The sequence below is a fragment of the Temnothorax americanus genome, unplaced genomic scaffold (genome assembly GCF_048541705.1).
Source record: "Temnothorax americanus isolate GAGA-0224 unplaced genomic scaffold, ASM4854170v1 Scaffold21, whole genome shotgun sequence".
Taxonomy (NCBI): domain Eukaryota; kingdom Metazoa; phylum Arthropoda; class Insecta; order Hymenoptera; family Formicidae; genus Temnothorax; species Temnothorax americanus.
The window spans coordinates 3278435-3303980 of NW_027509349.1; the positions used below are offsets into that span (position 1 = coordinate 3278435).

The 25546-nt window shown below is 37.8% G+C and overlaps 4 long non-coding RNA genes across 4 annotated transcripts; 2 read left to right on the forward strand and 2 right to left on the reverse strand.

Annotated features, from left to right (window-relative positions):
• The first annotated feature begins 1758 nt into the window (after nucleotides 1-1758).
• On the forward strand, nucleotides 1759-2574 carry LOC143897875 (uncharacterized). Its single transcript, XR_013257017.1, has 2 exons — nucleotides 1759-2330; nucleotides 2403-2574. It is a non-coding gene; the product is annotated as an uncharacterized LOC143897875 (long non-coding RNA).
• Nucleotides 2575-15461: 12887 nt separating this feature from the next.
• LOC143897681 (uncharacterized) lies at nucleotides 15462-16130 on the forward strand. Its single transcript, XR_013256974.1, has 2 exons — nucleotides 15462-15726; nucleotides 15811-16130. It is a non-coding gene; the product is annotated as an uncharacterized LOC143897681 (long non-coding RNA).
• LOC143897680 (uncharacterized) lies at nucleotides 15674-16515 on the reverse strand. Its single transcript, XR_013256973.1, has 3 exons — nucleotides 16341-16515; nucleotides 16119-16244; nucleotides 15674-16005 (listed from the first exon to the last, which is right to left on the reverse strand). It is a non-coding gene; the product is annotated as an uncharacterized LOC143897680 (long non-coding RNA).
• Nucleotides 16516-23464: 6949 nt separating this feature from the next.
• LOC143897794 (uncharacterized) lies at nucleotides 23465-24528 on the reverse strand. Its single transcript, XR_013257000.1, has 3 exons — nucleotides 24235-24528; nucleotides 23938-24158; nucleotides 23465-23731 (listed from the first exon to the last, which is right to left on the reverse strand). It is a non-coding gene; the product is annotated as an uncharacterized LOC143897794 (long non-coding RNA).
• Between the last annotated feature and the right edge of the window lie 1018 nt (nucleotides 24529-25546).

The window sequence follows — 25546 nt, forward strand, 5'->3', positions numbered from 1 at the left end:
ATATTGTTTATAAGATTAAGTTGCGTAACACTACAAAAAAGCGTGATATCCGTACAAAATTACCTGTTTAAAAAAAAGGTAAAATGAGCGCCAAGTACACGCATAATAGTGTATATGTATTATGTTGTTACTCTGTTATGTTGTTACCTCGAAAAAAACAAAGTGGTAGTATTATACCTCCAAATAGCTTTATCCTGTACATACTGTTTATACAATGCGTAATATACTACAAAAAGGCGTGATATCCGCACAAAATTACCTTTTTTAAGAAAAGGTAAAAAAAGGCGCCAAGTACACGTATAGTAGTGTATATGTTGTTACCTAAAAAAAAAAGAAAGTGGTAGTATTATACCTCGAAAAAACCTAAGTAACAAGTGGTAGATCTTTATATCTCGAAAAATCTCAAAAAAATCTAAGCAGTAGTATCTTTATTTCCGAAAAATTATAACCCAAGTGATACACGTCACAAAATTATGTTACCTTATCAAAAAGAAGAGTCGCGCTTCAAGTGATCTATTACAATTACAAAAAAGAAATGATATCTCTTTAAGTTAGAGCGCCAATTACAGAGAGAACATGTATATTGCCTCAAAAAATAATTGTTGCACTACATTGAAAAATCTTTACATTGTGTCAATTAGAAAATAATGTATAATAACAATTTTATAAGATTAAAAAATTTTATTTAAATTTAACAAGGGAATACAAGATATTTAAATACAAAGTTATTTACATGTGTATTTTTTAATGGCCACAAAGAATTACAGAAGTAACAGTACAAAATAAAAATATTTTATTAAAATACATAAATTTTTCTTGTAAAAAAACTTGGCGCTGCTAGACCTCGAAATTTTAAATAAATAAATAAACTTATTCTATACTTAATTATAAGCCGCATTATCCGCCGTCCACGTAGTCACGCACACCCATATCACTCATTCCCACATCCACGCTGATAATCATTTAATATTACTCCCATTGTATTCTTCTCTGAATTATTTTTATTTATTGTTGTTTTTATTTATTTAAAAGGTCTAGCAGCGCCAAGTTTTTTTAAAAGAAAAATTTATGTATTTTAATAAAATATTTTTATTTTGTACTGTTACTTCTGTAATTCTTTGTGGCCATTAAAAAATACACATGTAAATAACTTTGTATTTAAATATCTTGTATTCCCTTGTTAAATTTAAATAAAATTTTTTAATCTTATAAAATTGTTATTATACATTATTTTCTAATTGACACAATGTAAAGATTTTTCAATGTAGTGCAACAATTATTTTTTGAGGCAATATACATGTTCTCTCTGTAATTGGCGCTCTAACTTAAAGAGATATCATTTCTTTTTTGTAATTGTAATAGATCACTTGAAGCGCGACTCTTCTTTTTGATAAGGTAACATAATTTTGTGACGTGTATCACTTGGGTTATAATTTTTCGGAAATAAAGATACTACTGCTTAGATTTTTTTGAGATTTTTCGAGATATAAAGATCTACCACTTGTTACTTAGGTTTTTTCGAGGTATAATACTACCACTTTCTTTTTTTTTTTTGGTAACAACATATACAACACTATACGTGTACTTGGCGCCTTTTTTTACCTTTTTTTAAATGTAATATACGCTAGCGATGCGTTCAATACGAATCAGATCATCGATTGTGAGCTCGCAGCTTTAGTTTTTAGCATGTAAGATATATTATGTAAAAAAAGAGTTAAATAAACAGGCTTTTCTTACACCCTAAAACAAACGATGTATTTTTCTTTTGCGTGCATGTCCTTCACCCACTGTATCTAAAATTATCTTTCCTTCTCCCAATTATTTATTATAGAGAAAAGAAACGCGAGCGAAGGGGCGCGAGCAAGAGAGGACGCGAACGAAGAGACGCGAGCGACAGAGAACGCGTTCACATGTGTCGATGCTCCGTCGAACTTTTGCCTGCCATTGTAGTGCGAGACATATTTTATTTTAATTTCTTTTCGTTGGAAGGGGCTGTCCGTTTTTAAACTGTTACCATTTCTTTCTCTGGTGACATTTTACCCCGCTTCGTTCTGCAACCGTCGTTGCAGAACCGAGAATTCAGTCTCGTCGAGTCCGCGAAACCAAACGTTCGAAAGTTCGAAAGTTTTAGTGTCAAACAATTATGGTGCAGTACATAGAAGTACTGATTCCGAGGGAGGGCACGGTACGGAAGACACGGTGACAGAGTATAGTGAATAGTGACATAATATAGTTTTTTAAATATGTTTTTTTCTGTTTAGCAGATGCAGCTAAATATACAAGTTGTGACGGATGAGCGGTGGGTGCGGGTGCGCATTGCACGGGAACACGTGAGTCTTATTTTTTGTGTGTGCGCGCGTGTTTTGAGAAAAAGTAATATTTTTTATATATTGATTTTACAGCTGAGGATGAATTATGTGATACCGGGCTTTGTTAATATTGCATATATGAGCTGGATGCAAGATGAGAGGCGTGCAAGCAGAGAATGGTACGACTGCCAAATCGATTCGTACTCGTTGCGAAGACTCTTCGGAGAAGATATTAAGGAGGAGGAAGAAAATGAATACTGATAAGATAATCGCTTTTTAATAAAAAAATTTTGAATTTTTATTAATTATATTAATCATATTGCATTTGTATGTTTCAGGTGAAGATCCTCCGGATAAATTGATTCTCCATATAAATTATTTAATTTTTATATTATAAATTTTCTCAAAATAAAAACAAAAAATTAAATAATTATAATATTTATTTATTTCCCTTCTTTCTCCCTACCTTAAAAATAGTTTAATTATATATAATAAAATATATTTATTATGGGGGGACGGGAGCGAGAGAAACTGCGCGCGAGAGAGAACGCGAACGGGGGACGGGAGCGAGAGAACGCGCGCGAGAGAGAACGCGAACGGGGGACGGGAGCGAGAGACTGCGCGCGCGAGAGAACGCGAACGGGGGACGGGAGCGAGCGAGAGACTGTGCGCGAGAGAGAACGCGAACGGGGGACGGGAGCGAGCGAGAGACTGCGCGCGAGAGAGAACGCGAACGGGGGACGGGAGCGAGAGAGAGAACGCGCGCGAGAGAGAACGCGAACGGAAGACGGGAGCGAGCGAGAGACTGCGCGCGAGAGAGAACGCGAACGGGGGACGGGAGCGAGCGAGAGACTGCGCGCGAGAGAGAACGCGAACGGGAGACGGGAGCGAGCGAGAGACTGCGCGCGAGAGAGAACGCGAACGGGGGACGGGAGCGAGCGAGAGACTGCGCGCGAGAGAGAACGCGAACGGGGGACGGGAGCGAGCGAGAGACTGCGCGCGAGAGAGAACGCGAACGGGAGACGGGAGCGAGCGAGAGACTGCGCGCGAGAGAGAACGCGAACGGGGGACGGGAGCGAGCGAGAGACTGCGCGCGAGAGAGAACGCGAACGGGGGACGGGAGCGAGAGAGAGAACGCGCAACGTCATAATCGAATGGCACCGCAAAAACGTGACCCAGTGAACCTGTGACCCACATGTTCACCAAAAAAAACCTCAATAAATTGCCCTAAAAGACATGTCTGAAGAGGACATTGCGGCGGTAGGCATGCACAGCGGGGGTCTCCGAGACTCACAGGCCAACTTTCTTTTCCGGCGTTTTATTGTTTCCCTTTTTTTACCTCGTATATCTCGGAGTTTTTTTAGAAATTTTCTTAAAATAAATATATAAATATTAAATAATTATCTATTTCCTTTCTCTTAGATAGTTCTCCTATACAGAAAAATAAAGAGAAGAGACCGCGACGGTTAAGTCGCATAAAATTTTGGTCGAGTACCTACGTCGCGCGACCATCGATGCTCGGCCATCCGCAGTGCGAGATGATATTCGTTTATAAATTCTGTCATCGACGTTCGTCGATACCCATAGAAATTGAGTCGCGTTGCCGCGCTTATGCCGTCTAGTGTTTATAAAATCTAGCTGCATGTCATCGGCGCTCGCCTTTGTAACGCGCGACGCCATAGCCGAATGGCGCCGCCGCGAAACACCGATAAGCGGCAATTCCTACGAAGAAAAGTGAAAAGGACCGCGGTGTCACGCTAGTCGCAGGTCGTAAATTATAGCCGCCTGCCATAGGCGCTCGCTCGCATTTGATAAGTGTGAAATGACATCTGTTTATAAATACTATCGGTCGAACATCGACGCGAGGCTGCATTTGTTTATCGAACATGTCCCGACGCGCTCGCCTAATCCACCCCCCCCCTCTCCCCCCTCCCCCCAACCCTATGCTAGGAACGCAGATCACCCACCACCCCTCCCCCCCCCTCCGCACCATATGGTGGAAACGCAGACCCCCCCCCGCCGCACCTCCTCGGAGGACGGTGGCACTAGAGTCCCCCCCGGCAGACCCCGCGGCCGCAAGTCCTTCCCTCGCCCCTCACCCCCCCTGAGATCCCCGGCCTAGAAGTCTCATATCTATGCTACTTCCGGATCAAGAATCCAGATTCATGCGGATTCAAAATTTTTAATCGGATTCAATCGATCATTTTTAGCAGGGTGAATTTCAAATATTTCATAAGCTCGAATCGAGAGATGCGATTTGATGCTACTGCTAAAACAGATACGTAGAACTTTACTTTAATCTAAACATGATGCTATTAAAAAAAATAGAAAAAAAACTATCCATATCTCAATTTGTAATATAATAATAATATAATAACAGTTTAATATAATACAGCGACCATATTTTTTGGGAGAAAATAAGTTTTTGAAAAAATAAATCTAAAGGACAGCTATTTCAAATAAAGGACTATCTTTTACAATATAAAGGTCAAATTGTACATGGTCACCGTAGGTATATACAAGTACGGTGACCATTTCCAGGAGAAAAAAAAGACAAAAGAGTTTTGAGAAAATAAATAAATCTAAAGGACAGCTTCTTGAAATAAAAGACTGTCTTTTACATCAAAAAACGTATGGTCACCATAAATAATAATTGAAATATACAGGATATACGTTAATCTTCCATTTTCCGAGAATACAGAAGAAGAACTTTTGTTTATACATATATTGGCCCATATTCTCAACTCTCTTTCATCACAGATTGCATTTCTCACTGGTTTCAGCGCCATACCGTGTAGCGGCCAATGCAGTAACTACTCTTAAGATAAAGCGGGTCATTTTCGGACGAAGTCCAGTCATCGTTTCGGTAACAGTCGATAAGTCGCGTCGTTAAAGCTATTTTCTGTAACTTTTATAAGTACAGTTTCGTTATCATCGTTATATTATCGCTGTGCAGATATAATATATATATGATAAAAAAGCTGCGCAACGACAATATAATGATAACGAATTGTTGTTAATTGTTATAGAATCAGAGCACTCTGATCTCTAAGCCGAGAACTCCGCGTGACGTGTTAGAGAAGTACGTTATATTGCAATCAAAATTAAGTATGTTAATTATTAGGACTTTCAGCCCTTAGAAATTTGTTATGTCAATTGTAGTTAAAAAGATATTGATGATTAACATAAAGTCTATTGCATCAAAGTTGCGACTTACATAGACCATATTATATAATTAAGAAACTATTAAATTTTTTTTGTTATTCAAACTTAAGAGTTTTTCAGGTTGCTAAATATTAATCTGATGTTAAATTTAGTTGATAAATTCAAAATGTCGGAGCCATATAGCGGCCGGATATCAAAAGTAAAAATTCTATCATTTTTATTTTTAATATTCGCTATTTTTAATTAACTTTTTGCCATCCGATTAATATTGCGGTTATTAAAAGAAAACCCTTAACTTCGAATACATAATAAAAAAATAATTCATAGATTCTGAATGATATATATATATATATATATATATATATATATATCATTCAGAATCTATGAATTATTTTATATATATATATATATATATATATATATATATATATATATATAATTGCAACTTTTTGACGCAATAGATTCTGTGTTAATCTCAGTGTTAATAATTATGCATCAATTATATATTATTTTTAATCATAAATGACATAAGAAATTTCTTTTAAGAACAAGTAAAGGATAAATATTTTAATTCGCGATGCTTCTTTAATAAACTTATTCTTTTAATTATATTTATTATTTATACTGTGTAGGAATTAAAGTTTCATATTTGTATATCAATTAAAATTTTAAATAAACTTTTATGTAATTTTCCTGGTAATTTCATAAAATTAATATTTTCATCAAATTAAACTGCCAAATACGGTCAGGTTGAATTTTGTTCATTTATACATATAGTAACAATTTTTCGTGTAAATTTTAAAAGTATATTCTTTCGCTTCGTCAACTACACGCGTCGTACTTTCAATCTTGAAACGCAGTCTGAAATTGAAACGTACAATCACATAATTAAATTGATAATCAATTTAACAATACCGATACTATACCCATCTCCACACACACACTGCAAAGAATGTTACGAAGACATTTTTAATTTATCGTTTCTAATTGTTCAAAAAATGTATCTCTGAACCGCGGTATTAACTTACAATAAAGGATTATGTTTATACAGAAATATTTCGATCCTGTAACAATAATCTTTCATTTTAGTGAAGAAAAGTGAGTTTAATGCCAAATTGGCAACAATTTGCTATTAATTTACTTACCGGATTATAAACACGCTATTGTGTATTACAGACGGGTTGCAATCACATCTACCTATTAGAGAATAGATATTTTGTACTCTAAACGATAAGATATAAATGCACCCATCTGCACATATAGGTAGCAATTTACTCCATTTGCACGAATTCTTGTATGAACACAGTGCACAAGATGACACTAATGTAGATAAATGAGCGAGCGTATATTTTATTTGCACATTATAAACAGCGCTAAGCGCAGAATGCATTTTGACAGTAGTCACTGCGGCGAGCGTAGAATGCATTTTGACAATATAGTTACTGCAATGCGGCGAGCGCAGAATGCATTTTGACAATAGTCACTGCGGCGAGCGTAGAATGCATTTTGACAATATAGTTACTGCGGCGAGCGCAGAATGCATTTTGACAATAGTCGCTGCGGCGAGCGCAGAATGCATTTTGACAATAGTCACTGCGGCGAGCGTAGAAGGCATTTTAACATTGCTTATTACGACGGTCGTCTTTATGCTTAAAATGTAAAAATTAATTTAAGTGGAAAACTTTGAGTCATAAGTTGAAACATAATATATTTTACATATGTTTTATATTTCTCAGTTTTTGACATTTTGTCTTAATTTCTTTTGATTTTCTAGATGCTGTATTTATTCCTTCGCTTCCTCCAGTGTTATTTTTTTTTGCAATTGCATATATTTTGACTTTTAACATAAAGTCTAACATTTGGATTCTATGTGGATAACACTTGTTGTTCTGGTCAAACCAATGTTCATCTGCATGCTGGACGTGTTTTATACAAATTTCAAGAAATTTTTTCTTCACATCTTTAAAATGCTAATACTTTTCGTAGCATGAGTTCAATGCTTAAGTTGAAGAGCGACAATATTCAAAAATGTATCCGTTGGTCTTGATAGCCATTCAACTTCAGGTTCTTCTTCGTCTTCGTGTTCATATTCACGTAGCTGAATATAGATCTCATTATCGTTTAATCCTTCCATCGGTGTTTTCATATTTGTTTCACGGCAGCTGTCACACTTAGTTTTTTCGTAACGGTAGCGAGCAATATACCCTGCAAAATATGCAATTGCATTTCTTTCATATGTCCCTGGTGAATTGAAGTTGTTCTCGTCGATCGTATTCATTACTGGATTGTCGGAGTTTTGTTCTGAATACCTAGTAATTTTTTCAAAAGCTGTCGCAATGAGATCATCATTACCGTCGTCAATATCCATTTCAATTGGAAAAGTAAGTTCTTCTTGTGTAATGGGACAGTGTTAGTTTCTATTTCACGGACTATCGACGTACCATTCGTTAACGAAGAAGTTTCTGGACAAATTACATTGCCTCTGTTGCTTCCATAAATATATCCGCTTGATAAAATATGGCGTAACGTTAACCGTACCATTCTCGCAGTGGGATTACGGTTGAATCCTCCGCGTCCTCTAACTTTTCTGTATGCTCTACGGAATCCTGGTTGCACAGTGCAGTGGCGAGCTTGAAGTCTGGATTATACTTTTGTTTGATAGAACGATACATTAATAAAATTGCTCGTACAGTTGTAATCATTCCATCAAAGCACGGAGGTCTGGTTATCTTGTTGGGAGAAGTACTCCAGTTTGAACACCATTCAATAAAAGACGTTAATATCTCTTCAACTATTGTATTATCATCTGATAACGGTCCCTTTTCTCCTTTCTAATTATTTAAACGATATACATTCATAGCATCTATTACTTTATTCATTTTGTAAGCAAAATCCGCGGATGCTTTCCATGAAGTACTTTTCAATACATTACTTTGGCCTGCTGTCGATATTGCTGCAGCGAATCTTGCACTTAACATTTGAAAAGCTCTTTTGACATTCATGGCTTCAAAATTGTTGGGATAAAAGTGCGTGTAAGTTATGTGATTCAATAAATTTGAAGTACTTAACTGTTTGTCAAATTGCCACGTTGCAAATAAGTCATTAAAAGACATAATTATACTTCTCCATTAATATAAATATATTTATGCGATCTCAATTGGCTAATCAATCGCTTGATAAGATGGGGCCAATCAAAAGAAGCAAAATAAGTTTCATTGTTCAATGAAAAAAACGGTTCTTCTGGTGAAATTTTCCATTGACCGAAAGCTTTTCTATTTGGTCCACCTTGGTCACATGTAATCAATTGTATATGCCCCTACATTTTTTAATTTTTCTAAACATATCTCGGTGAGTTGAACAATCTCCTTGTGCGTTGAATTTTTTCCGGTCAAAAAGTACGCTACTATTTGTCGCCAAGGATTTTCCGCATTAATACTATCAAGACAAAATAGTAAAACATGTACCGCTGGTTCATTGCTTTGTCCCAGGGGTCCGAGATCTGCTAATCCTTCAATGAGGTCATATTTTATGCTGTATTCTTGAAATTTTTTTATCGACATTTCATCGAATTTTAAACAGCAAACTGTCTGAGAAGGTGGTAGTTAGGAAATATTTTCCTCAATTTTTGAAAATATATTATCACAGAATCCTGGTCGAATTTCTGTTTCAGAAATTCAATTTCTGACAGAAGATTCTGACGGGAGATTTAATCCAGCTTTTCTAATTCGCGAATATCCACTTGCGGAATAATAAAACATGTGTTTTGCAAGATCTTTTTCTTCTTTCGTATATTCTGATTTCCCCTTGTGCAGTTGAAGTTTTATCATGGTTCTCGCAAGTGGTTTTCGACACTTCTTTCCATCTAAAAATTCATTGACACTGTGTTTGCAAATGTTCTTCTTTTTTAGAGCTTCAATATGACGACGTTTCAACATAGCAGTGGTATTTTTTTGTTTTCTTTTCTTTTCCATAAGAAGCGTTTTTAATCTCAAATTTTCTTTCTTTAATTTTTTGATTTCAGAGATTTCATCTTTAGTATATATTTTTTGGGGGGCTGACTTCTTTTACTGTTTTTTTTTCGCTTTTTCTGAGTGTTTGCTGTCATTTCTACTTCTCCCCGAGAGTAATTATCATGAAATAATGGAAATGGATTTCCATTATTGAGCCATTCATCGTCGTCTGCGATTTTATCTCCAAAATTGCAGAAAAGTTCTTTTCCAGAAGGATAACATTTTCTAGGTGTCGTCATTGTTGCTGTAACGATTTCTTCATTTGTATTCTCGGGGGTCTCCGCAATCTCTACTTGAAAGTCGGTGTGAGTCTCGACTTCCATCGGAGTGTATTCTCGATCATCTGTTTGATCAACGACATTTTCTTGTACAATTTCTTCAATAGTTATGGTTTCTTTCCTCTGTTGTATTTTCATCATTATCCTTGACAGGAGAAATCCCAGTATCCTTTGGGGTTTCTTCCAATGTGCAACCTTGTACGGCTTTTAAAATCGTGTTTATTAAAGTGATCTGCGCATAAATCCTGCTTTTTGAATTGATGCCGGGGACCACTTAAGTATTAAATTTTCATTACCTGTTTAAGCATAAATGTAGTTTATATACACAAAAAAACATCACGCATTTTCAACACGTTGCGTAAATAAATTTTATTTCATTAATCAAATAACAACAACATACAGATCGACGAATGGCTCGAGGTATCCTAATCACTCTCTCTCTCTTTTATGAAAGATGAAAAATAATTATAATAAAATGTATTAAGTGTATGTGAAAAAATTAGTAAATTTTTCAAAGTAATCTTTATTTTGTACAATTTAGAAATTCAAGAAGCCTCTTTTACGCTTAAAAAAAGTATTGATTTTTTTTAATGATGCTAATTTAATCTGCCTTAGAAAAAGCAACAAATTCAAGATTTCACGCTGAAAATACCTCGAGCCATTCGTAGTGGCTCGCAACGGGACAGCAACTCGCGCGCGGATTGAAGCGTCCTGGAGATGATATTTTTTTTTATATATCTTTAGGTAGAACGTATGGTTTCTATAAATTTTTTCTTGCAGAATTCGAATTTGTCGAGAACATAGTTTAACACATATCGTTTTATAGTTATTTCAACCTAAAAAAAGCCGAAAAATGGTCTTTTTGGCACATTTAAGTACAGATATCTCCAAAACCTGACGTGATAGAGCAATTTGGGAAACAGATTCGGTTTCAGCATGTCAAAATCCTTCAGAAACAACTATTGAAATCTGAAAGTGAAAAAAATCAAAATTTGTCGGCTTGTGTATAATAATACTATTTAATAATGATTGCAAAAAAATATTATTTGTGTGTGGACACTACAAGATATAAATAAATCAATGAAATTTGTATTTATTTTTTATGTGTACATATTGTTACTCTAATATAAATAAATGTATGTTGTCTAAAACAAGTACTCCGATAGGAAAACATTTACAAAAGTGTGACGAGAAATCTGAATAAAACTTCAAATGCTGCAATTATGTGTATACATCATATATTTCGAATACATGTAGAAATGTAGTCTTTTCATTACATATTGAAAAATATTTACACAATGCATTTTTAAATAATACGTCAGCACTGAACTTTAAGACTGTGTTTGGAATCAAATCTATTACACCGCGTGAAATAAATTAGTAATAAATTCTTCGCTTCGGATATTAATGTATAATTTCTGTTTCGTAATATTAAATGTAGTAGATATTTCGTTCCAGGAATAAACGGCATATTCCTTGAAAATAGGGGTTGAAAACGTTGTTTGTTTTTGCCTGTGCCGGCTCTTCCCTGTGTCTCGAGGCCTCAATGCGCGAAGTAAACACTCGGGGCGAAGCGAAAGACGTCGGCGATAACAGCTGATCGGCTGTCGACCCCGAGATCAGCTGAGCCGTTGATATTAGTCAAAATTACCGTTTTCTCGGGCTGTCGACAGTTGATTAACCCTGCAAACTTTTTGGTTCGTTTCCCCGGGTCCGGAGTTCGAAAAATGTCGCGACAATAAAACCTCGGACTTCCGCGCGCGGGTTGCACTCGATCTAAGTCTTTTCTCGGTGCAATTACAAATATGTGTTTCCGTATTCTAATTGTACGATTTTGTACTGAAAACATATCCTTTGTTGAAGCTCGCGCTTTCGCTGCTCGCGATAATTGCGCTATTCAAACCGTGTTTTTTTTTTCGATCATTGCCGTTCGCGTAAAATCTATCGCTCGATTAATTCTGTTGGTTGCGGAATATAAACTTTATATACAAATTTTGTAGAGACATACGATTGTAATCATCGTCAAATATTTTTAGTATTGTCAAAAATTTTGTATTTTTACTTACCACAGTTTTTTATCCAAATGTCAAATATTGTATCAGTCTTCCGTGGAAAACGAAACAGTTTACAGTTCTCTGATCTGACATTATTACAATTTTTATATGCGCATCTGTCGAATACCGTGATTTTCTTCACACTATTGTTATCCATTTTTATCTATGATTAATTAAATACCAACAACAATCCAAAACAAACCTCCGGCTGTGAACAAAAAACGCCGAGAAAGCACGCAATCTCCGCGAATTTTTACGAATCTCGTGATTTTTCTGAAACTACGTTTTAAAACTGTAGATCAGATCACTGCACACTTTACGTCACAAATTCCGATAACACCTTTCAGTAATTACGATAAAAAATTGCAAGAAACTAAAAATCGGAAGTAAAATATCTCACAAGCACTATGAAATACGTTCTGATGAGACAGTCAGTATGCGGTCACTCAAGAACGCCAGATGCTCGCAGAGGAAAAACAAGCAAAAAATGTTTTGCGTTTTTCATTTGTTTGGAACAGCTATAGCTTTGTCGGCAACCTTGTCGCAGTCGCTATCGCTATCGCTGTCGCCTATTGTGCAAAGAGGCTTTAAAGATCCAAGGTTTCCGCGAATAAAGTTTGAATACAAATGGGATATTCAATTTTTATATCACGTATAATCATCGATAATTTCGAGAACTTTCTTCCTTTGAAAACTATAAATTTCCTTAAAAAATTAATTATTAAGACTGTATATTTGACATTAAATTAATATAATATAAGAACGCCATCAAGTCCGAGCTGGGATCTAAGTAGCAAATAATTTCCGTGTAAATTTCTAATATTATTTCCAACTAAACTGCGCGCCAACAAATTGTCGGTCTTGAAACACAGTATTTTCGTTAGAACAGTAAATTCACTTAAATAAATCGCAAATCGCAAATTTATTGCGAAAAAATATTATCTCACAATTAGTCAGGGTTTTTTTGCAATAATTTTTTTACAATAATATTCGGGGAAGAGGGATGTTAGATACGATTTGTATCAGTATCAAAAATTAAATCGATTTGCGATTTATTTAAGGAAATTTACTGTTCTAACGAAGAAGCTGTGTTTCAAGACCGACAATTCGTTAACGCGCAGTTTAGTTGGAAATAGTATTGAAAATTCACACGGAAATTATTTGCTACTTAGATCGTAGCTCGGACTTGATGGCGTTCTTATATTAAATTGATTTTAAATCTTACAGTCTTATTACTATTATTATTACTCTGATGGAAATATTTTACTGAATATAATGGAAATTTTACTAAAATTCTGTCTCAATGACCCAGATGAAAATATTTTGCTGAAAGTACTATGAAATTGATGATAAATGAAATGAAAGTTATTGAAAAATTACTAAATATATTTCAAAATGAATCATAATTTTCTTTATGAAATTTAATGTAAATACTGTAAAATATAAAAAAAACTAAATTATACTGTTTAAAAATAATGAAAAATATGTTAAAATATTAGAGATATCGTGAAAGTTATTGAATTTAACTGAAATTAACTAAAAATTAAAATTTTCACAATAAATTTATGGAATAATAATAAAAAGGGGTCAATTGATAGTAGAATTTCATTATATTTTCAGTCAAATTTTTCCACCAGGGATAATTATTAAATTAATAATTTACTTTCTCTAGCTTTATTTATCACCACGATTCTTTACTGACAAATTTCTGAGTTCTTGCTCGTTCAGTCGCTTTTTGGAACTAAAGCATAGGAGCCTTCGTTAATTTGAGAATTTAGCTGATGCTAATTTGAGTTTATAAGACTATAAGTCTACTTTTTGTTGAGAATTACTCCTTTTTTATGTCACAGTTTTAAAGAATTCGATTTCTACTTAATTTATAGATTTTTTACTACTTGACTATTACATACCTTGACTTCGAAAAATTTTTTGACACGCAATGATTAAGACCGTTCGCTCTACATTTTTCAGCCTTCTAACACGATTTTTCTCGCCATTAAAAAAATAATTATTTTTAAAGTTTTAATTGTTAACAACTCTGTAATTAAATTTATAGTTTTACCACGCATACATTTCGACTATTTGTTAATCGGTTTTTTGAGCTTTCAACTTGACGTGGCTTCTTAATAACTCTATGTAATTTGTATACTATAATTATTAATATTAAGAAAGTAAAAACAACCACTATGATTTAAATCAATAGAGAGAATAAATTCCATAATAAAAATGCTATAATTATTAATTAATATTAATCTTATGATGACTTTCTTTTAATTTATTTCATCTCTCGACGGATTTGTTATGTATAATAACGGGTTTATTATGATGTATTACAGTTAATTAGAGGGATTTATTTGATTGATTGAAAAAGTCTCTGTAAAGCACAAAATGTCCCAGTGATTTTGACGGAATATTAAACTGTATTATTTAGAATCCTGTTGTTTAGTTATTGGCTCTTATTGGATCTGTCCTTGTTTTATCTAAGACATACGAGCTTTATCTACTTATATATTTTTTAATTTATACATATTATAATTATTGCAATGTTAAAAAAAAACAAATTTTTTACATTATCTCATGACGGAAGAGACCACCACGTTCTCGCGATTTCCGTTGAGCAACAATATGTACGTAATCTATTCGTAAAAGTGAAATACACAAAACTGTTATTAAAAAAATTTATCCTTTAATTTTACTATATGTATTTTACAAGACATAATAACTTGTGCCAATGTCAAATAATTAATGAAATAAAATTGCTTAAAGTTTCCATGTGCGTAATTTATCGAGCCGGTAGAAGCCATTTTTTAATGCATGGTAAACGTGGACGAGCGAGTAAGACGATCGGGTAGAATGCTGAAGGTCTCAAAAGTTCGAGTCCTGGTCTTTTTGTAACTTTTTTTGCATTTTTATTTTTTCAGGCAAATGAGTTGTTATATGTAATACATATAACATATAAACTAGAAAAATTATTTGACAATCATTAAAATTATTCGTATATTTTCTAACAACTTTAGGAAAGTTAACGATTTGCTTATAAAAAAATAAGAAATTATTTTCAAATTACAAAATAAGTTGTTATACATTATGCATTGTTAATATATAATAATAAAGAAAACATTTTGTAATTTAAAAATAATTTCTTATTTTTTTATAAGCAAATCATTAAGTTTCCTAAAGTTGTTAGAAAATATGCGAATAATTTTAATGATTGTCAAATAATTTTCCTAGTTTATATGTATATATATATATATATATATATATATACATATAAACATATATACATATATATATATACATATATATATACATATATATATATAATATCAATAAATATCATAAGTAATTAATAAGTACGACAAGACCTAGGTGCGCGCGCGCGCGCGACCGCGAGCGTCGAGAAAGAAATCCTACACGGAAAACCGAACTCACTATCAAACTTGATGCTAGAAATTTTCGAGCACTATGTATATGTCGATCAGCACTATTTATTTGTATACATATGCGTTCAACTGTACAGTGCTTACTGGGTTGCGTTATTTCTGACACACGAATAGGTTTTTGTTACGTCTGCACCAGATTTTGTGGAGCACAGTGCTAGAGTTCTCGATACCTCGATGAACAAACCATGAAGTACACATAAGGGTGCATCCCGATGGAGAAGAAATAGCGGAACGGAACAGTAACGGAAAAGAGATATGGTGGGGGGTTAACCAATCAGAGTAGTTCCGTTTCAATTCCGTTCCGTTATTTAGTGAGTGGGTTCCCCATGGCACGGAGCTGTTACGGAACGGAAAAGAAACGGAAAAATTTCTAACCTATTCTGTCGAAAGTTCGCAAATAAGTGCAGTGGATCGATCGGTTTGCAACATTTTTATTTTTGCAAATAAAGAGCAATATGTCGTCATCGGTAGGTATTACATGTGAAAATAAAATATATATGTTAAAATCCTATGCTAATTAACCGAATGTGATATATTTCATTAATTTCCAGAAATTCAAATGTGGATATGTTCAAAGCGTCCTGTTCAAAGAGCAACAGCATTAATTCCTTCCACATCAACAAGTGACAACCTCAACGTAGATGATGATCTTATTCCCATCATCAATGACAATCCTACGTCACTGTCTCCAGTCTCTCCGGCGTTATTGCTGTTATTCTCACTCTCGACGTGTGTTTCTAAAGAATCTAAATAATAACAGATTTAGTTTTACAACAAATTTATATATCATTTACATATTCTCTAACCATTAGTTATATTGAATATATATATTGCCTCTCTTGTACACAAATATACGTACCATTTATAAAGAGATTTCGATCTTTATCCATTATTAAATTCGCGCATGATTTGCTAAGCAAGGATGTGAAAGTTTTCCGTCTTCATCGAACCAAACAATCCAGCGACAATATCCACATTTGAATTTCTGGAAATTAATAAAATATATCACATTAATTAGCATTAACATATTAATAACATAGGATTTTAACATATATATTTTATTTTTACATGTAATACCTACCGATGACGACATATTGCTCTTTATTTGCAAAAATAAAAATGTTGCAAACCGATCGATCCACTGCACTTATTTGCGAACTTTCGACAGAATAGGTTAGAAATTTTTCCGTTTCTTTTCCGTTCCGTAACAGCTCCGTGCCATGGGGAACCCACTCACTAAATAACGGAACGGAATTGAAACGGAACTACTCTGATTGGTTAACCCCCCACCATGTCTCTTTTCCGTTACTGTTCCGTTCCGCTATTTCTTCTCCATCGGGATGCACCCTAACCTACAACATAACCATAAAAGATGCGCTTGCACCGGGTATCGAAAATTATCGAGGTATCGAAAAGTATAATGCGTGCGCATAAAAAACGACAGTGATCACCACGCTATCTTACGGTGCATAAACATCATTTACCCAGTCATCTATGCATCATCTTTCATTGTGAATTGGGTTTTCCGTTTAGCACGATTCTCGCCGGCTCGCGGCTGACCGAGCGTCGAGCATCTGACATCACTGCATTCACTGCTGAAATCTGACATCGCTGCAAAATTAGTCTAGCACGTTTCTCGCTCCGCGCTCCTCTCGCTCGGCTCTGTTCGGCTCTGTTCGGCTCTGCTTGGTTCTCGTTGCCGCTTGCCAGCCATTGCCAGCTTATTGCCTTCCGTTTTTAGAGTCCACGGGTCCACGCAATAGAAGAAACCGCAATAGAAGAAATGAATAAGAAAAGTCGTGAAAAGGGGCGAGAAGATCTGAGAAGGAGTCTACAGAGAAAGAAAGAAGAAGACAGAAAAAGCAGAGAGAGGAAGAAGCAAGAAGAGGAAGAAGCGGATAGAAAAAAAAGGTTAGAATATTATTATTCTTTATTTTTAAATTAGATTGTTATAATTTCCATTCTTAAAAAAGCCGTGTTAAATCGAATAGAATCGTTGCGACGTTGCCTCTTTTCCGCAATGTTGATCGATTCTCTCATTGTGCTCACTTCGTACTGCGAGATTATTGTCAGCACAAGGATATCATATAAGGGTGCAGTCCAATAACTTAATGCTACAAATCCTTCAAAACGTTCTTCTTCATCACCTTTTAATTCCAAAAAAAGAAGAAGAACATTTCGAAGAATTTGTAGCGCCTAATCGTATTTTGGTAGCTCAAACGTCAGGTTATCGTAATTGCGTAATTGTTTTGTACATTGTAAAAAATTATAGTAGATATCTAAGTAGCACGCGCGTCTGTGATGGTTAGTTGTAGCATAGGTAACCCAGATAGCACAGAGAATTGAAAAACTTTTTTTTTTTAAAAACCCGATTTTTAAAATGTATTCTTTTCCCATATATCATTTCTGTTCTAAAAGAATTCTTAAGAGTTCAAAAGGAGTTCTTTCCTACGTCACCAGTTCTGAGTTCTTCTTCAGATACAAAAAAAAATCACTTTTCTACTCCATAAGAATTCGTAATGTATTCGAAATTATGTTTAGACAGTATTCTAATAGAGCTCTATTTAAGCACTATTTCGAATGTGTTCGAGATCCGTCGAACTTTCCTATGCGAAACATCGGCTCGAAAATCTTATTATATTTAACATCAAGAAATACCGATGTTTATGTGGTTCGAGCTCTTTCGAACTTGTGCGAAACATACGTTCCCCGCGATCCCCGCGCCCTCGAAACCCATCGATCGCGATCACGCGTTACGAGAGTGCTCCCTTATTTGTCGGAGCACGGAAAAGGCTGTTGTGACGCGTGATATAACCATACGGACGAATAGCGATTCAGCTCTCATCGCGCGTTCGTTCCTGAAAAACAACCCTCTTGAGTAAACGGTGAAATCGCTCGCCGGACATTCATAGCCTCAAGTCGTGGGCCAGAACTCATAGTCGAAAGTCGTCGCGTATCAATCCTCGTCTAAAGACAGCACGGCTCTCTCCCTCTTAAATCGCTGCTTGAATCGCTACTCGCTCGTTTCGTCTCAAAGTGCGGATCTAAGTTATTTATATTTCTTCATTAAGTGTACTACTTTTAGCGAGGGGTCCGAAACCTTCCGGTCGTGCTCCGCTCGCGATCGTTCTTCTGCCGCGCGCTCAAGATTTCCGTTCGACGCGTACAAGATCTCCGCTCCGCGAGAGGCTTCGACACGAGAAGCCGAGACAAGATTTCCGTTCGCGATACCTGGCAGAAAATACGAACGACTCAGAAGATTTCCGAATCCGCGGCGCACGATCCGTTGTTCCCCCTCGCGTCTTTTCCGTTCTTGAAATAAAGACTATATATTTCTTTGTGCAATCTGTGTTCCGAGTGCTTTAATCCTCATTCCTCCCGCGAATTTACGACTCGCGTTACACACGCTTCTCGCTCAACTCTGAGCGGAATCCAGATTCAGGGCGACCGTCGAAAAGCGACGCCCGAACATTTTGGTCCTTCGAGCTGGATAGAAGCGTGTGGAGGGTCGAGTGTGTGACAAGTGTGCATATTCGTCACCATGTCCGAGCATCTCGGGAAACAGTCGCAGCTTCAACGTTCGATCGAGTGTTATCTCGATAATTTCAAGAAAATCGGAAAGAGAAACTTAACCCCGGCGAAAGTGCGTTCCCGCATTCAATCTCTAAAGGAGCTCTGGGCTCCATTCTTCGACGGCCACGCAGATCTCCTGCATCAGATTCCTGAATTGAGCCAAGCAGCCCTGAGCTACTTCCAGGACAACGCCTTCGACACGATTCTCGCAGCCTATCAACACGCCCTCGACTACATGACGGAGTGCCTGGAGGAATTGGAGCCGGTCGTGAGTCCAAACCCTATTTTTTCGAGTTCGCGATCGAACTTAACGGGACCGGCGTTCTCTCTCTCACATTTGCCTCCGATTCAATTGCCTCCGTTCGATGGCGACCATGACGACTGGGAGACGTTTCGCGATAGATTCACCGCGTTAATTAAGAATAACAAAGATCTCGATAATTTCGCGCGCATGCATTTTCTCGCTTCATGTTTGAAAGGTCGCGCGGCCGAGTGCATCGCAAATATCTCGATTACCGCGGATAATTTCGCCATTGCATGGCAAGCTCTCATCGCGCGGTACGAGCACAAACGAAGGTCTCTTAATTTGCATCTTTCTACTCTAATTGAGTTACCGAAAATCACGCGCGAGTCTGCTTCGGATTTACAGACATTGTACGATAAAGTCAGTACCGCGGTAGCTTCTCTTAAAAATCTAAAGCGCCGACCTGATGAATTGTGGAACGATGTTCTCGTTTACCTCATCGTACATAAATTAGATCCGATAACGCGTAAAGCGTGGAGTGTAAAATCGAGCGATACCGATGATCTGCAATCATACGAAGATCTTTGTCGGTTTCTAAAATCTCGTACCCGCGCGCTCAAAGACTGTGCGATCGGTTCCTCAAGCAAAACCGCGTCGAAATCTGCGAACTCGTCGCGAGTGCACGCCGCGAACGCCTCCGCCAACGACTCGATTCCGTGTCCTTTATGTAAAGCGTCACACTTCATAAATCTGTGTCCATCGTTTATAAGCAAGAATGCGAGTCAGCGTCGAGATATCATTAAACAACACAAAAGGTGTTTTAATTGCTTAAGTACCAAACACTCCGTACAGGATTGCAAAAGCAAATATTCTTGTCGCGTATGTCATAAAAGGCATCACTCTCTGCTGCATTCCGACTCGGACTCTTGCTTCAGTGCCACAGGCGCTGTCTCTAGCGACAGTTCGTCCTCAAAGGACAATGCGGCGATTAACTGCTCGTCGTCTCAAGCCTCTAACTCGAAATCGGAGGTCAACTCTCTTTTCGCGGCGGCGAAAAATCGCTCGCCGATTCTATTGGCGACAGCGTGGATCACGGTCCGCAGTTCGTCCGGCCGTACCGCCATCGTCAGAGCGTTACTCGACCAGGGCTCCGAGATGACGTTCATCTCGGAGAACTTGGCGCAAACCTTGCGAGTCAAACGGATTCGCATGCCGATCTTGATTTCCGCCGTCGGCGGAATTAACGCCGGGACATTTCAAAACGCGACACGCATATTCATTTCGCCGCGCGCGTCTCTCGTCTTGTCCCTCTCGACTACGGCGCTCATTCTCCCGTCCGTAACCTCCTACATTCCGAAACGCAACGCGGATATTTCGTCCATCTCATATCTCTCCGACTTACCGCTAGCCAACACGGATCCGACGAATCGCGATCCAATCAGTCTCATTATTGGAGCGGATCTCTATAATGAGATTATTCTTGACGGCGTGCGTAAAGGGGGGATCGGGCAACCTATCGCGCAAAATTCTATATTCGGATGGGTCATCTCCGGACCCGTCAGTTCAGCCGCGTTTCCTGAACAGTGTTCAGCGAAAGTTCCTCGAATCTCAACGCATCATATTTGCTCTCTCTCGCTGGAGAAAGAACTCCGCCGGTTCTGGGAAATCGAGGAGCTTCCGCAGCAATCCGCTCTTACACAAGAAGAGAAGGATTGCGAAGAGCATTTCCGCTCGACTCATTCTCGAAATTCGGAGGGACGCTACGTCGTGCGTCTCCCATTTAAGAAAGGCCCTCCTATCAAAATCGGGGAGTCTCGGGTTCAAGCCGAGAAAATGTTAAATTCGCTAACTCGTCGACTTCGTGACAAACCGGAAGTTATGAAAGAATATCATAACTTTCTCGACGAGTACGAGCGTCTCGGACACATGCGACCGTTATCTCCCGCGGAAGACAACGAACAAAGCGTCTATCTTCCACACCACGGGGTGATTCGGGAAGATAGCGTTACCACACGTCTCCGCGTCGTGTTCAACGCGTCAAGCGTCACCTCTAACGGTACCTCTCTCAACGACCACTTGCATATTGGTCCGAAAAAGCAAACCGATATTTCCGCAATAATTTCGCGGTGGCGCAGATACAAATACGTTTATTCGGCGGATATCGCAAAAATGTATCGCCAAATTCTCGTCGATTCTCGCGATATAAATTACCAAAGAATTTTATGGAGACGGTCTCCTCACGACGCGATAAATATTTTCCTGTTGCTAACCGTGACTTATGGCCAAGCCTGCGCGCCCTTTCTTGCCCTTGCCGTTCTCGAGCAATTAACTATCGACGAGGGTAAACACTTTCCCCTCGCCGTTCCGATTCTCAGAGAACATATTTACATCGACGATGCCGTATTCGGAGCTGACGACAAGCCTCATATTCGACAAATTCGAGATCAGTTAGTTGCCTTATTAAAACGCGGCGGGTTCGAGTTAAAGAAATGGGCAAGTAACTCCCCCTCTCTTCTAGACGATATTGACGTAGCAGATCATGGGCTAGCCGGTAAAAGGCCCTTCGCGCAAGACGAACAGCTCAAAATTCTCGGTATCGGGTGGAACTCCTCTAAAGATGTTTTCGAATATCGCGTCGCGCTTTCGGATAAAGTTCCCGATACCAAACGTACCATATTGTCCGCTGTCGCGAAACTTTACGATCCGTTGGGCTGGGCCACGCCTGTCACGATCGCCGCGAAAATCCTCATGCAAAGGCTCTGGCAACTTAATATCCAGTGGGATGAGCTTCTTTCCGAATCGGTTTTCGCGAGATGGAACGATATATATTCACGTTTATCAGTTCTCTGTCACGTGCAAATTCCTCGTTGGAACGGCCTCGGGCCTGATGCCGAACGTTCCGAAATACACGGTTTCGCGGACGCTTCGAATCATGCTTACGCCGCCGTTGTTTATATAAAGGTAGTGTCTTCGTCGAGCAAAGTCACGATATCGCTGCTTGTTAGTAAATCTAAGGTCGCTCCTTTGAAAACGATAAGCATACCTCGACTCGAATTATGTGCGGCCTTGCTTCTAGCGCGACTTATTGATTTCGTTCGCGCGTTAAATGGTTATCAAAACCTTCCGTATTATTGTTGGACGGATTCCAACATCGTGCTTGCTTGGATCGTTCAAGATCCTTCGCGATGGAAGACGTTCGTCAAACCTTCTATTAATCCTGCGGCCAAATTTTTTATTATTAATGGTAGCGCTTTATCCTCTAAATATGTTCTTACTTTTCTAATCATTACCCTACCAAGAACAGAAGTTTTTGATAGGGAAACATTTTTTTCTGACGATACTTCTATCGTAATTTCGTTAAATATTCTTAGTATATTTACACAATGCTCCATTAAGTCCCAATCATCTGGCTGCAAAGTGTTCTTATTATACCCTAACAATGCCAAAGCAGAAATAATAGGTTCTTTATTAAGAAGAAAGCAATCTAACATGTCAAAAGTGGAGTTCCATCGGGTTGGCACATCTTATTTTAATTTTAAATGATCTTTGTTCATGTTATTTTGCATCTCATGCAATTTTGCTAAAGCGAAACTACTTTGTTTAAAATATTGCACGATAGCTTTAACTGTTTCGACTAGATTTTTAATGTTTTTCTCAATAGCATTTACAATGAGATTTAACGAATGAGCAAAACAAGTAATATGCCTTAGGTTTAAGTCATTAACAGCAGATTTCATATTAAACGCATTATCTGTCACGATTGCACAAATCTTATAAGCTATATCGAAATTTTTCAAAATTCTTTAGATCCATTGGGAAATATTTAAACCAGTATGCCTCTCGTTAAATTCTGAACATTCTAACAAATGTGATTTAAGACGTGTATTTAAATCGATATAATGAGCAGTAAGAGCATAAAAACTTATATTATTAATATTTGTCCAACCGTCGCACGTTAAGCAGATGGCTTGCGAATCAGCTAATCGACTAGTTATTTTAATTATAATTTCGTTGTGTATGGAAGACAGTAAAGAATTGGACAATGTTTTGCGACTAGGCAAACTATAACTAGGGCACAAAAGTTTGACAAACTTCTTAAATTCTTTGTCTTCTACTATTGAAAATGGCTGATACTCCTTGCACACCGTTCTTAATAATTGAATGTCAATTAATCTGCTTTTATTTAACGATACGGGTTTAATAATATCAACATATCTATTTATTGAACACTGTTGATTGACTAAGTTTGGAGTGTTTGGACGTGAGGAAGTAGCAGGGCTAATCGGGGATGAAAATTCAGATCCATCTAATCTTGATTGTGAAGGTTCCTGAATGGGACTGTTACGATCAGATAACATTAATTGAGAAATAGTCCGTACCTCAGATTCGATTTCAAGTGGATCATCAGGATTATCTCCAGATCTAATTAAAACTGAGGGAGATCGCGATCGACCGTCTGCTGAAGGTGAATCTTCCCGCAAAAGTGGCACAGTTGGATGTTTACTTTTTAAATGCCTTTTGAGGTTCCCAGTGGATGATTCTCCAGGCATTGATATATCCTGATTGCAATACCGACATCGTCCTTTTTTATCTTTCTTATCCTTGGTAAAATGATACCAAATGTTGCTCGTACCTCGGGGCCAAGATATTTTAATCTAAAAATATTAATTACTAAATAATAAAAAACGTCATCGATCAATACATATTAGAAATCTGCCCAGAAACTTTCTGGGCAGAAGAAAGAAGAAGAACGAGCGACTGCTCACGATTGCTAGGCTAGCGGAGTATCGGCTAAACGCAGCCAATGATTGTCAAATTCTGATAAGTGATAGCTGTTTACAAGAAATAGAGATATAGTTACTTTTTTAGCTGCTCGATTTGCCAATTCAAGTATCCAAGTCGCTAGATTTGGCCATCATATGGTGCAAAGCTAAACCGATCGAGGTTCTCCGCCGGAGAGCGTAGCCGTTGTTAACGGCTCCTCACGTGCCCATACGAGACCTCGCTGTTTCGACTGATGCTTTAGGATTAGGACCCGTAGAAGAGCAGTAAACGAGTAAACCGTAGAGTAGCTGGGTAAATCTAAGGTACAAACAGGTAGTGGAACAAAGCATAAACAGAGAAATTACACGCTGCACATAGGCCACATAGTACTTACGGATTGTCCTCGTCGTCGTTGTTCGTCTTTGTCGACCTCTGATTTTACGTTTCACCGCCGTGATCAACACAATGAAACAAGCGAATCGTCGCCGAGTTTCTATTAAATAAAACAATACGACCGGGGGACTCTTGTAAGGACGGAATTATTCGCTGCACTCGCGTCAAATCGAGCCCCAAGTCGCTCGCAATCGGCGATATACACCAAATTGTTTAACACGTACGTAATTAGAATTTTCGACGAAGTAAAATGGGCTGCACGGCTGCACGTGCACACGGAATGCGCAACTGAACGCGGTAATAGTTACCGCGCGGCGACAGTTGGCGAACTTTGATTGGCTACTGCGTTGCTTCTTGCCGCGCAAGCGTGTTGCGTCCCATGTGTAGGAGCCAATAGGAAAATAATCGATTACCAAGAAAACTGGTCCGCGCACGTTGAGTGAATCTCGACGTACGACGTTCGATTCTTCGATTGTTCGATATCTCTAGAATTTCTAGTTAGTGACATTTATCCTCCATAATGCTATATAGTGGAGGGAATTGGGAACTAGGAAATGAACCATGGTACTTTTTTTACGAACCGTTTCTGAAACGTTCTTTGATGTAAACCGGTTCAATTGAACGGTTCACGAACCGCCTGCCCATCTCTAGTCGTGACGTCACTGACGAGTGCACCAGCACCACTATACCAGCACTGTGCGCATCGCGCATCTGCAGCGTGCAGCGAAGTGAGCGAAGCGGGTTAGTCCCATGGTGGAAGCAATAAGGTGTGCTTATGCGCACGTTTCTTGCAATATCCAATCACAGAACGTGACAGAAGTCCCCCATGATTTTTTAATTTTGGTAGGAGATTCAAACGGAAACACACCGACACAAGAATCTGTTAGTATGAGTTCAAAATGGACGATTTTTGTCACGATGCGCAGAACAGACGAAAATGTGTCCGCAATACGAGCACACCTTATTATTACTTCCACCATGGTTAGTCCAGTCAAATTAGACAAAAAAAAGGTTTTTGCTCGGAAGTGAAGCGGTATCAATGAAACCTTTTTAGGGTTGTTGGGGGGATGTAGAAGAGCTTATTTCTGAGTTTTCGGGCTAATCAGACCGATGGGTTTTTAAGGGGGCCGGGGAGGGGAAATGAAAAATTTTGTTTTTTTGCAATAACTCGCCCTAAGAGCACAGTTGACGGAAAGTCGACGGTAAGTCGACTTTTATAAGTCGACTTTTAGTCGGCTTCTAAAAATGGCAGAAAGTCGAGTAAAAGTTGACTTCTAAATAGTCGACTCATAAAAGTCAACGGAAAGTTGACT